Source organism: Triticum aestivum, chromosome 1D (genome assembly GCF_018294505.1).
Source record: "Triticum aestivum cultivar Chinese Spring chromosome 1D, IWGSC CS RefSeq v2.1, whole genome shotgun sequence".
Lineage (NCBI taxonomy): Eukaryota > Viridiplantae > Streptophyta > Magnoliopsida > Poales > Poaceae > Triticum > Triticum aestivum.
Window position 1 is genome coordinate 246,579,723 of NC_057796.1, and position 12,590 is coordinate 246,592,312.

Here is a 12,590-nt window from a genome sequence, read left to right on the forward strand (position 1 = left end):
AATTCTCTCAAGTATCTTCGTTCATTTTCTAATTCTTCCCGGTGTTTCTTTATCTTTTCGTCGTTCATTTTCAATTCTTACGCTGGTTCGTTCAAGAGTTCTCTTCCTTCGTTATCATATAGATTCATTCGTTCTTTCCAATCCTACCGGTGGTTTGTAGAAGACCTTCCCAAGTTTGCACCATATCTATCTTAATCCTTTCTACGAGAATAAGTAGTATGCCAAATCCATTGCTTGTCATCAATGTAATTGGTGAAGGATGAGCATAAAGTAATTCTTATTCTTGTTTCATCGAGTAAATTCAATTCCTTATTCCGGAGGTTCATCGATATTCTTGATTTCATTTGTTTATTTTTCTTTACGGAGCTCCAAGTTATTTCAATTATATCATTTCAAAGCTTCATCTAATCATTGCAAGGCTTCTCCTGGAGTTCTTTTCAATTTTCCCTTTCGTTTGATCATTCTTTTATTATCGGAGTTCTTCATGGAGGATCAACATGGTGGCTCATCAAGGATTCCTTTCATTCTTCAATTGTTCTTCAAGATTTCTCTCGGAGTCAAGATCCGTCAAGCTATACTCTAAAATAAACATGGTGCTCAACACATGGTTGTCTTGAGGAGTTCAAGCATTCTTCATCTCGCATTCCGAAGTGCAATTCTTTCTACCTTATCTTTTGAGGTGGTGCTATGTCATTCTGGATAATTTCCCTTCGGGTTCATGATTCACAAAGTTTTCAAGAGTGACATATTTAAATCCATCATTTTATCTTCGTTCAAGAGATCTTTCCAACCAATCAATCTTTTTGTTGGAGTTGTATTGGGTTATATTTCACCTATAGCCTTCCCTAAGGAATGTAGCTATTTGTGGTGTTTATCAATGATCAAATTTTCTCCTTCTCATCTTGGTGAAGAAGTTTTCTTCTCCTTGTTGATCTCAATCCAATCAACTGTTTCCGTAGTGGCAGAATTTCGCCTCTATCTTGAGAAGTTTTCTATAAGCCCACTACAAGCTTATTCGTTTCGTAGTTGGTTTTTCCAACAACTCCGTTCTAACCTTCTTGGAAGGGTGCTTTCCAAGATCATTTGTGGCAGAAGTTGGCATTTTCTTCTCCATTCCTTTATTCCAATGATCTATCTTATATTTTCTTCCGGAGGCATGGTGATGTTGCTATCTTCACTCATCATCTCGATTTGTGAGGATCGTGTTCTTTTCATGCTTACCATTTAACCGGAGTGTTGTGTCATCTCTTCAAGTTCTTTTCATCTTATAAAGTTTTCCTTCTTCTGTCAGTCGGAATGCTGCCCAAATTATATCAATCTTATTCCTTCTCTATCTAATTTTAACCGAAGTCTCATCCAAGTGCTTTCATTTTGCCAAGTTCATATTCTATCCCTTCCATTTTCCAACCGGAGCGTTATCATAATTGATCCTTATCGTTCCTTGTACATCTCGTTTCAACCGGAGTGCTTGCATGTACTTCTCGTCCATTGTTCTCGTCATTCATAGCTTGGCAAACTCCAAGGTTCACATGGAGTTCCTTGTTTCTCTTTTCTACCGGTGTGCTTTCATATTTCTTTTGATCCGTCTCTTGTTCCATATTCTTTAACCTACAAAGGTTCTCGCAATGTTCCTTGTTCCTCTTTCTAAACAGAGTGTTTTAAATTTTGTTCACCTCCGTCGTGTCATTTCTTCAAGCTTTGCGACCTCTCAAGGTTCTTTGGTTTCACTCGTTTGTCGAAGAAGCAACTTTGTTTTACCTCTTCCTCTTCCGCTTTTCTCCGGTGCCATCCTAGATCTCGGGACGAGATCCTCTTGTAGTGGTGGAGTGTTGTAACGCCCCGAGACCGACGCTTCAGAAGCCTTCAATGTTCTTCGTTGCCGTCGTGTGTTTTATTTTGTTTGTTGCATTTCATCATGGCATCATCCGCATTGCATCGGCACTCTTTGTCTTCATTGTTTTTAAAACTCGCATCTGCTCGTTGTGGCCGCGTCCCCCTTGCTTTTGTTGACCGCTCCGAGACCAACCTTGTTCTTCGTTTCCCTCTTGCCTAAACCGGAGTCTCTCTGTATAGTGCACAGACCCCCCTCGTGTGCGCTTCCGAAACTTCCCCGAACCCGAACACGGCTGTCGTTACCGATGGATCCAGATCATCTCCAAGTATCCCTAAGATATCATTGTTTTATTTATTGGACTCCGTAGCCTATTTATTCTCGAACGTCAGATTTCAATCAGAAGATCCAAACTTCCCTCCTTTCCATATATATAGTCAATTCCTAGTCCATTTTGGATAACCCTAGAAATCCTCTGCCTTGTCCTCCTAGCCGCCACCACACTCCACCTGATCGTCTCCCACCTCGGGATCTCCTCCCGATCCAAAAATCCTCATCGTTTTCTCCACCCAACCAACCACCGCCGCAGCCTCCGACCACCTCCGTCAGGCCAGACCACGCCTCCCCTTATTTCTCCTTCCTCCATCTGTTTTTCTCCCTCACGCAGTTCTCTCCCTCTCTGTGAACCTTCACAGGAGCCATGGCCGAAGCTTCAAGCGCTGCCCCTCTCGTCTCCATCCGAAGCCGCCCTGGCCTCTGATCCGTTGGGTCCCGGCCATCCCCGTCGTTGCCGGACCTCCTCAGCTCGCCGGAGCCCCAAGACCTGCGCCAAGTCCCTACTGCCACGCCTTTGCCAAGTCCCTGCCGCTGCCATCTGCTTCCCCTGCAACGAGAAGAGCCGCCGCTGCGAGTCGTCCTCAACGCCTTGCCCGCCTCTGGTCGCTCAGCCGGCGAGCCCAGTCGCCGGTGAAGCCCCGCAGGTCGCCGTGTGCCCCTGCTCCTCCTTCTCTTTTCCCCTCTTCCTCCCTGACCCTTTCTCGCGCCCGTGTCCTACAGGAGCGCGTCGCGTAGCCGCCGCCCGAATCCACCGCCTGCTGCCGTCCTGGACCTCACGTCGGCTGCGTCCCGCGCCGCCGCTGTCTTCCCCTGTCTCACCTGAAGCCACCGCGGTCGGCTTCAGTATCTACATCGAGTAGGAGAGGATGCACGCGCCCAGCCGCAAGATCCTCTGCTCGTTGACCCTCGTGTTGACCCCGCCCTGCCTGCTTCCCCTTCGGCCTCCAAGGCCAGCTCAAGCCGGCCCAAGTTAGATCCAGCCTGCCCTGCCTCTTCCACCGACTGGGCCTTGGCCCGTGGTGAGCTGCCCCCCCCCCCCCCCCGCTCCTGTTCCTGATAGGCCGGCCAGTTTTGGCCCGTTCACTGTTTTTTTTTCTGCCGAAAGATTTTGTGTTTTATCCAGAAAACTGCATGTTTACAGATTGCACCCTCATGTTCATGCATTTAATAACTCCACAACCGTGCATCGGTTTAAAATGTTTTATATATGCAAAATGCTTAGATTTTCATCTAGTTTCATAGTATACCACTTTCATCCATGTTTAAAATGTTTAAATTGCTGTTTGCATTAATTTTCTTAAATGCCATGTTAAAATGATTTATTTCATAACTAAATAACCGTCGCTCCAAATTTAATAAACTTTATATGTAAATGGGGTAGAAAAATGCCTAGTTTAACATGGTGCACTTTATTTTGCTGTTTAACAACATATAATATTGTTGGGTACATAACCGAGAGAGAACTAAATAATCGTATGTGGTGTTTCGTCAATATGCAACGAGTTGCATATTGAGCTCCACTTAATTTGTAGTATTGTTTGTGCACTTTGCCATCCCATGCCACATTAAACCAGACATGCATCATACTTGATTGTGCATCGTGCCATGTTCATGTGATGGTTGTTTACTATGTTGTTTGTTTCTTTCCGGGTTGCTTCTCTCGCTAGCTTCGGTTTCGTTCCGGAGTTGTGAGGATTCGTTCGACTACGCCCATTTCTCTATTTCATGGACTCGTTCTTCTTCCTAGCGGGATCTCAGGCAAGATGACCATACCCTCAAAATCACTTCTATATTTGCTTGCTAGTTGTTCGCTCTATTGCTATGCCGCGCTACCTACCACTTGCTATATCATGCCTCCCATATTGCCATGTCAAGCCTCTAACCCACCTTTCCCGGCAAACCGTTGTTTGGCTATGTTACCGCTTTTGCTCAGCCCCTCTTATAGCATTGCTAGTTGCAGGTGAAGATGAAGTTTGTTCCATGGTTGAACATGGATATTTTGGGATATCACAATATCTCTTATTTAATTAATGCATCTATATACTTGGTAAAGGGTGGAAGGCTCGGCCTTATGCCTGGTGTTTTGTTCCACTTTTGCCGCCCTAGTTTCCGTCATACCGGTGTTATGTTCCCTAATTTTGCGTTCCTTACGCGGTTGGGTGATTTATGGGACCCCCTTGACAGTTCGCCTTGAATAAAACTCCTCCAGCAAGGCCCAACCTTGGTTTTAACATTTGCCACCTAAGCCTTTTCCCCTTGGGTTCTGCAGACTCAAGGGTCAGCTTATTTTACCCCCCGGGCTAGTGCGCCTCGGAGTGTTGGTCCAAACTAGAGCCACTTGCAGCGCCACCTTGGGGAAACTTGAGGGCTGGTTTTAGTTGTATGTAGTGTTCATCCGGTGTGTCCTGAGAACGAGGTACGTGCGACTCCTATCGGGATTGTCGACACATCGGACGGCTTTGCTGGTCTTGTTTTACCATTGTCGAAATGTCTTGTAAACCGGGATTCCGAGACTGGTCGGGTCTTCTTGGGAGAAGGAATATCCTTCATTGACCGTGAGAGCTTATAATGGGCTAAGTTGGGACACCCCTGGAGGGTATAAACTTTCGAGAGCCGTGCCCGCGGTTATATGGCAGATGGGAATTTGTTAATGTCCGGTTGTAGAGAACTTGACACTGGACTTAATTAAACCGCATCAACCGCGTGTGTAGCCATGATGGTCTCTTTTCGGCGGAGTCCGATAAGAGAACACGTCTTTTGGGTTATGTTTGACGTAAGTAGGAGTTCAAGATCACTTCTTGATCATTACTAGTTGATGACCATTCCGTTGCTTCTCTTCTCGCTCTTATTTGCGTATGTTAGCCACCATATATGCTTAGTGCTTGCTACAGCTCCACCTCACTACCTTCTCCTACCCATAAGCTTAAATAGTCTTGATCTCGCAGGTGTGAGATTGCTGAGTCCTCGCGACTCACAGATACTTCCAAAACAGTTGCAGGTGCCGACGATACCAGTGCAGGTGATGCAACCGAGCTCATGTGGGAGTTCGACGAGGACCTTGGTCGTTACTATGTTTCGTTTCCTGTTGATCAGTAGTGGAGCCCAGTTGGGACGATCGGGGATCTAGCAGTTGGGCTATCTTTATTCTTTTGGCTTTGACCGTAGTCGGTCTATGTGTGTACTCTGATTGATGTATGATTTATTTAAGTATTGTGTGAAGTGGCGATTGTAAGCCCACTCTCTTTATCCCATTCTTGTTCATTACATGGGATTGTGTGAAGATGACCCTTCTTGCGACAAAACCTACAATGTGGTTATGCCTCTAAGTCGTGCCTCGACACGTGGGAGATATAGTCGCATCGTGGGTGTTACATGGTTTGACACCAGCGTGATGGTGAAGATTACCTCGGTGGAGGCTTAAAATTTTATGAGTACGTGTTTAAAAACAACGCGCAATACCCTAGAAAAAAATTCCTTCAAAAGGGTTGTCCAATATTCCGTTCATGAAGAAACATGAACTCGGGCCTGATTCGTATTCGCACAAAAAACAGATCCAAAAATTGGTCCACTCATCGGAAGGTTCCCGGAGTTTGAACTGTCGGATCGAGCTGAAATTTGCAGGGGTGGTAGACATGGGAATTCCACAGCAGATGAACAGTTCGATCTTCCAAAGGACCTCCGAGCTAGGCTCTGGAGACCGTGCCCTAAACTCGTCCAGATTCCCATCCGGATTTGACGGGGCTCCGGTATATCATAGATTGCCGGAGATTCCTCCATCGGAACTCGACGAAATTTGGCATGGTTGTTGTACACTTAATTCCGCACAATTCCACCGAAGGAATCGTCAAAGCGATGCTCGAGGAGGTGGTGGCAGCGGATACAAGTTTGCTGTTCGGAAAAAACAGCACGGTCGCCCGAGGGCAATGTTGACGTTGAGCCCCCGAGCTCCATGGATGATTCTTCCATGATCGTGATAGAGATCGGAGTTGATGTTGACAAAGTCCCTCGTTCGAACATGATGATTGGAGGTAGGGCACAGTCCTTGGTTAAGCCAAGGTGACCAGTCGAGCCGGCGACAAAAGATGCCGACATCGACCATAAAGCTCGGCTACGATGCGTAGATCGCGCCGGAGACGATCTGAATTCCCATCGCCCCGTGGCGACCGCCAGCAGGCTCTCAATGAAAGCACCAATGTTGGTTCAATATCCGACGTATCTCGTAGTATGGATCCTAAGCTAGGCGTCTTGGAGCGATGGTAACATGTACACGGGGTTTTACCCAGCTTCGGGCTCTCTTGATGAGATAATACCCTACATGCTGCTTTTGATTGTATTCATATGGGTGTAGTGCAGAGTACATGTATCTACCACGAGATTGTTGTAATGAATATGATATCGTCTATTGACTAGCCTGGCATCTGTTTATATATGCACCGTAGGCCTAGGGTTTAGAGGAGTCCTTGTCTTGGGCGCCAAGTCTTGTAGAATCCTCCTTGTATGCGGCATGGGCTGTCCGAACTGGCCCAATAGTGAACCACCATGGGGGTCCTCAGCCCGATCCAGCTGGTCGGGAGATGACGTGGTGAGTACCCCCTAGTCCAGGACACCGTCAACCACCCCGCAGAACTTCTCGCAGAGGTGGGCGAAAATGGCCATACACGCCACGACATTCAGTGTGAAGTCCAAGAGATGGAGGCCGAAGGTATACATAATGTCGTTGAAGAAATCTGAGAATGGGGGACAGAGCCCGCGGTAGAGGTAATCGACGAAGAAAGGAAATTTATCTGGAGCGGGAGCGGCGCAAGAAGCAGGGACGACATGGGTGGCAGGATAACCCGTCGTCTCTCTCGCCCACATGCACAGGTAACGATCCCTGAGCGCACACGTGTCGAGCGTCAGCATGAAGACGACGTGCTCCTTCCGCATCTTCACCAGCTCGCTCTCTGGCACCTCTTCCCGATCGCTCGCCTTGGACGCTTCTTTGCCCTTGTTTCTAGGCGCCATTGCAGCCGGCGGAAGACGGGGGACCGAAGGTGGTGGGGGCGGGGCATCAACGGGTGGGAGAGAAGGCTCTAGATTGGGCTCGAGGAAGAAGAAAGAATATGGCGGTTTCCTAGATTGGAATGGGTGAAAGGGGTAAATGAGCAGCACCCCTGCAGATTCTTCTTTTTATGGGGGAAGGCGCGAGGCTGCCTCTTTACCGTTCAATGTGAAGGCATTTGCGCAGGCGCAAGCGTGCTGTGACCGTTCCATGCACAACCCCTACGTCGCGCACTCAATGTGGATCGTGGGGAAGTGTATCAGACGAGAAGATTACATCATTTAACCCTTGCCATGCGTACCAACATACCTTTTTGGGCCTGGCCCAACGACGCTTTGCGCTCATGTGTGTCCCAGGCACGGGGGCTCCTGTCGGTGTACTAAAGTTTGGGCCGTTTGGTACCCCTTACTTGTGCACGAGCAATTGCAGCCGCACCCGTGGCGGGGCCTAATGGGGGTAGCAGGGGACAAAATACAAGACAACGAAGACGGCGTCCAAGCCAGTAACCAGGGAGCAGAAGACAAGCTGGAGCCCCAGCAAGCTCCTTGCCGGGGCGACTCGCGAAGCCCCGGCAAGATCCTTGCCGGGACGGCTTGCGAATCACTGACAAGAACCCCACCCTTGAAGTCGAGAGCTCTGACACCGGCAAGATCCTTGCCGGGGACGTTTGCAAGGCCACGACAAGGCTCCGCCACCCCGCCGCCGCTCCAGCGCAGCGACCGATCTGCCAGCCTGGCAAGCACCTGCGTGATAGCATGCAGATCTTCGTGAAGATCCTGCCACCGCTCCAACGCAGCGGCTAGCTAGCCAACCTGGAATTGCATGCCTTGTCAGCCTAGATACGTGTCAAGGCGGGGTGAGGCGGCGACGGATGGGACGGGCTCTATTTCCGTCACCGATAAAGCTAGGGGGCACGTAACCAGCGCATTTAATGCATTTTGTCCCAGGACGTTAGTGATAAGCATAGCTATTTTACACCTCCTGTCTGCCACTGTGGCAGCCCCTTGGACGTATAAAAGGAGGCGCAAGGCATACTGGAGAAGGATTCAGACTTTTTTGACTTTCTGGCCCAGCTTGCATGCATAGTAGCTAGCCGAAGCTCGAGAACGCATAATATACACTCAAGTAGGACTGGGGTTTTACGCTCCTCGGCGGCCCAAACCTGGGTAAAAATCCATCGTGTTGATCATTAGATCTGCTCTTTGCGCACCCCTCTTCCCTGCCAAACCATAGAAGGGATCCACGTGATCCCGTAGGTGTCATTTCTCCAACAATCGCATTTTTCTTCATCTTACTATTTACTAACGCATAATAAAATCATGTTAAAAAAATATTTGTTCATTGACAATTTAAAACAAACCTTCCATGTACTTCAAGAACTTAAATACTCTTTAATTAATAAATGAAAATAAAATTATTTCTAATTTTGATAGTAACATAATGTTGGATCCATTCCTTTTGAATTGTCACTTTGTCCATCATGATTCTTGGGAAGAGACATTGGCAATAATTCACCTTGGACAATTTATTTATGAAAATGTATGTCTATTTAAATCGCACATAAAAAATCCGGTGAAATTTTCATTGTAAATATGAATTCCTTTGTTATAAGAGCAGCTAAACTTATTTGTCCACTACAGGAGCAACTGTTAATGGTCATTATGGAGAAATACTTTACAAGGGAGATAGGTTAGTTACGTTTATATATGAAAAATTGAGATCTAATGACATAATGCATGGTCTTCCAAAAGTGGAACAAATCTTTGAAGCGCATTCAATTGATTCATTATCCCTGAATCTCGAAAGGAGAATTGAGGATTGGAATGAGTGTATACCAAGAATTCTTGGGGTCCCTTGGGGATTCTTGATTGGAGCTGAGCTAACCATAGCCCAAAGTCGTATCTCTTTGGTTAATAAAATCCAAAAGGTTTATCGATCCCAAGGGGTACAGATCCATAATAGACATATAGAGATTATTATACGCCAAGTAACATCAAAAGTGCGGGTTTCCGAAGATGGAATGTCTAATGTTTTTTCGCCTGGGGAATTAATCAGACTATTGCGAGCGGAACGAGCAGGGCGATCTTTGGATGAATCGATCTATTATCAGGCAATCTTATTGGGAATAACAAGGGCTTCCCAGAATACCCAAAGTTTCGTATCTGATGCAAGTTTTCAAGAAACTTCTCGAGTTTTAGCAAAAGTTTCCCTACGAGGTCGCATTGATTGGTTGAAAGGCTTGAAAGAAAACGTAGTTCTGGGGGGGATTATACCTGTTGGTACTGGATTCCAAAGATGTGTGCATCATTCACACAAGACAAGAACCTTTATTTCGAAAAAAAATCTATTCGTGTCGGTAATGAGAGATTTTTTGTTTCTCCATACAGAATTAGTTTGTTCAGATTTTGACATAACAAACATTTTTTTGAGACATAAGAACCCCCATTTAACATTTAACCCTATATCATTTAAGGATACATAAAAAATATTTTTTTACTTTACTAGACTTTTGAACTTAGAACACTAACAAGTCAAATTTTAGATTTTTATTTTAATAAGTAAAACAAGTCAGTTAATTCATTAAGGTGGTTATGTTTATACCATGTATCAATGGCCAACTCTTATCTTAGTACAAGGTTCTCCCAGAACAATTATTATTTATGTCAAGTTATTTCGGATCTTTCTTAATCTTTGAAAAGAACTAAATTCTGTAATGGAATGCTAGGACTAAAAAAAGTAAGTGTGGAAAAAATGACAAGAAGGTATTGGAACATTAATTTGAAAGAGATGATAGAAGCAGGAGTTCATTTTGGTCATGGTATTAAGAAATGGAATCATAATATGACCCCTTACATTTCGGTAAAGTGTAAAGGTGCTCACATTATAAATCTTGCTAGAACGACTCGTTTTTTATCAGAAGCTTGTGATTTAGTTTTTGATGCAGCAAGTCAGGAAAAAAGTTTCTTAATTGTGGGTACCAAAAAAGAGCAAGGGATTTAGTAGCATCAGCTGCAATAAGGGCTCGTTGTCATTATGTTATAAAAAGTGGTTCAGTGGTATGTTAACGAATTGGTCGATTACGAAAACTAGACTCTCAATTTAGAGACTTAAGAGTAGAAGAAAACATGGGAAAATTCCACCATCTCCCAAAAAGAGATGTGGCAATCTTGAAGAGAGTATTATCTACCTTGCAAAGGTATCTCGGTGGGATCAAATATATGACGAGATTGCCAGACATTGTGATCATCCTTGATCATCAAAAAGAGTATATAGCTCTTCGGGAATGTGCCATTTTGGGGATTCCTACTATTTCTTTAGTCGATACAAATTGTGACCCGGATCTCGCGAATATATCGATTCCAGCCAACGATGACACTATGACTTCAATTCCATTGATTCTTAACAAATTAGTATTTTCAATTTGGGAGGGTCGTTCTCTCTATATAAGAAATCGTTCATTAAGAATATATAGTGAATTCTTGGGCAACTGCGTAAATTTATGGAATCACTTAGTTTACTAGATTTTTTTGCATAGAATTTTTTATGCATAGAAAAAAGAAGGGGAATGTTGATATATATTAGAGGGTATTCATATATATTATGATCAGATGTGCTTTCTTGGTATCCTAAATATAAGAAGATTAATACTTCAAGTTGCTGAGTTGAGAAAGAGATGGTTGAATCAAAAGAATTCCTTTTTTGAAGTTCAATTTTTATCAGAGGACTATATAAATACTATGCCTTGTTCCATTAAAACACTCAAGGGGTTATACGATATATCGGGTGTAGAAATAGGCCAACACTTCTATTGGCAAATAGGAGGTTTCCAAATTCATGCGCAAATACTCATCACTTCTTGGGTCGTAAGTACTAACTTGCTAGGTTCAGTTGTTATAGCTGTTCGGAATCCACAAACCATCTTGTTCGACAGTCATAATTTTTCTGAATATGTCCTTCAGTTTATTCGAGACTTGAGCAAAACTTAGATTGGAGAAGAACATGGCCCCTGGTCCCCTTTATTGGAACTATGTTCCTTTTTATTTTTGTTTCGAATTGGTCGGGTGCTCTTTTACCTTGGAAAATTATAGAGTTACCCCATGGGGAATTAGCAGCGCCCACGAATGATATAAATACTACTGTTGCTTTAGCTTTACTCATGTCAGCGGCATACTTTTATGTTGGTCTTAGAAAAAAAGGATTGAGCTATTTCGAGAAATATATTAAACCAACTCCAATCCTTTTACCAATTAACATCCTAGAAGATTTCACAAAACCATTATCGCTTATGTCGCGGAAAATATACAGGGGTATGCAATTTTTCCCCTGACTCGTGCACGACAAGCCAAGGCCAAGCCAGAATACAAGAAATGAAGGGATCTGGAGGAACCTGCATGAAGTCCAAAGAGACCAAGATCGAGCCAGAAGAGCAAGATATTGGCAAGAGAAGGGCCTCCCTTGTCGGGCAGGTGAGCACGGCAAGGGGCAAGGCCACCGCAAAAAGCAGGCAACCGAGGCACCCCGGCAAGGTCTGCCGGGGCTCGCGGGGGCAGAACCACCCCACCAACCACTCAAGCATGACCCACGTCGTCAATCAATGCGGTGTCAAGCCACAAGACGATTAAGTGGTAGCCGTTCGCCACATGGAAGCCATTTCCTACGGAAGAAGCCTACAAATGACACACGTCCTGCGACATGTCAAGAGAATAGGCGTGGAGCTGGCAAGATAGCCCAGCAAGCCTTGTCGGGCAACCAGTGATGTGACACCAAGCAGCACATTTAATGCACCTTGTCAGCCCGCAGAGTTAGGTATGATAGCACTGTTCGCTATCATATCAGTGGATAATGACTACTTTGCCATTGTGGTGACCCCTCAATCTATAAAAGGAGGCCCATGGCACTCGTAGGAGGGGTTGGAAAGTTGATGAACCCAAGCCACCATACGGGCGTAGTCACTATGGCCCCGAGGCGAACCCTGCTGGGCAAGTGTACTATGCACCACCACATTCATTCCACCATCAATCCACGAAAGCAGGAGTAGGGTCTTACGCCTCGCGGCGGCCCGAACATGGGTAAATTGCTTGTGTTCTCTCCGCCACACTGCCGTACGTTGGTCTGCTCTTTGTGCAACACGACGTCCCCCTGCCGAACCAGCAAGGGGCCACCCGGTCCCATAGGTGGTCGCGGATATCCCGCGACATCTTTGGCTTGCCAGCTAGGGGGAGCGCTTGCGTGAACCTGAAAGTGTGTGCAGCGCGTCATCTTCATCACCATCCTCATCCTTGACGGCGCCATCGACCATGGCGCCCGCGAAGGTGCCGAAGCGGAACTGGGGAAGATCCACTCTCGCGCCGTGTTGTCGCTCTCCAAGATTTGCCGTAGCAA

The 12,590-nt window shown here is 45.6% G+C and overlaps 1 pseudogene; it reads left to right on the plus strand.

The window, feature by feature from the left end:
* The window catches only part of LOC123158725 (DNA-directed RNA polymerase subunit beta''-like), an 89,551-nt pseudogene extending 79,861 nt beyond the window's left edge, over positions 1-9,690 (plus strand).
* Positions 9,691-12,590: the final 2,900 nt, after the last annotated feature.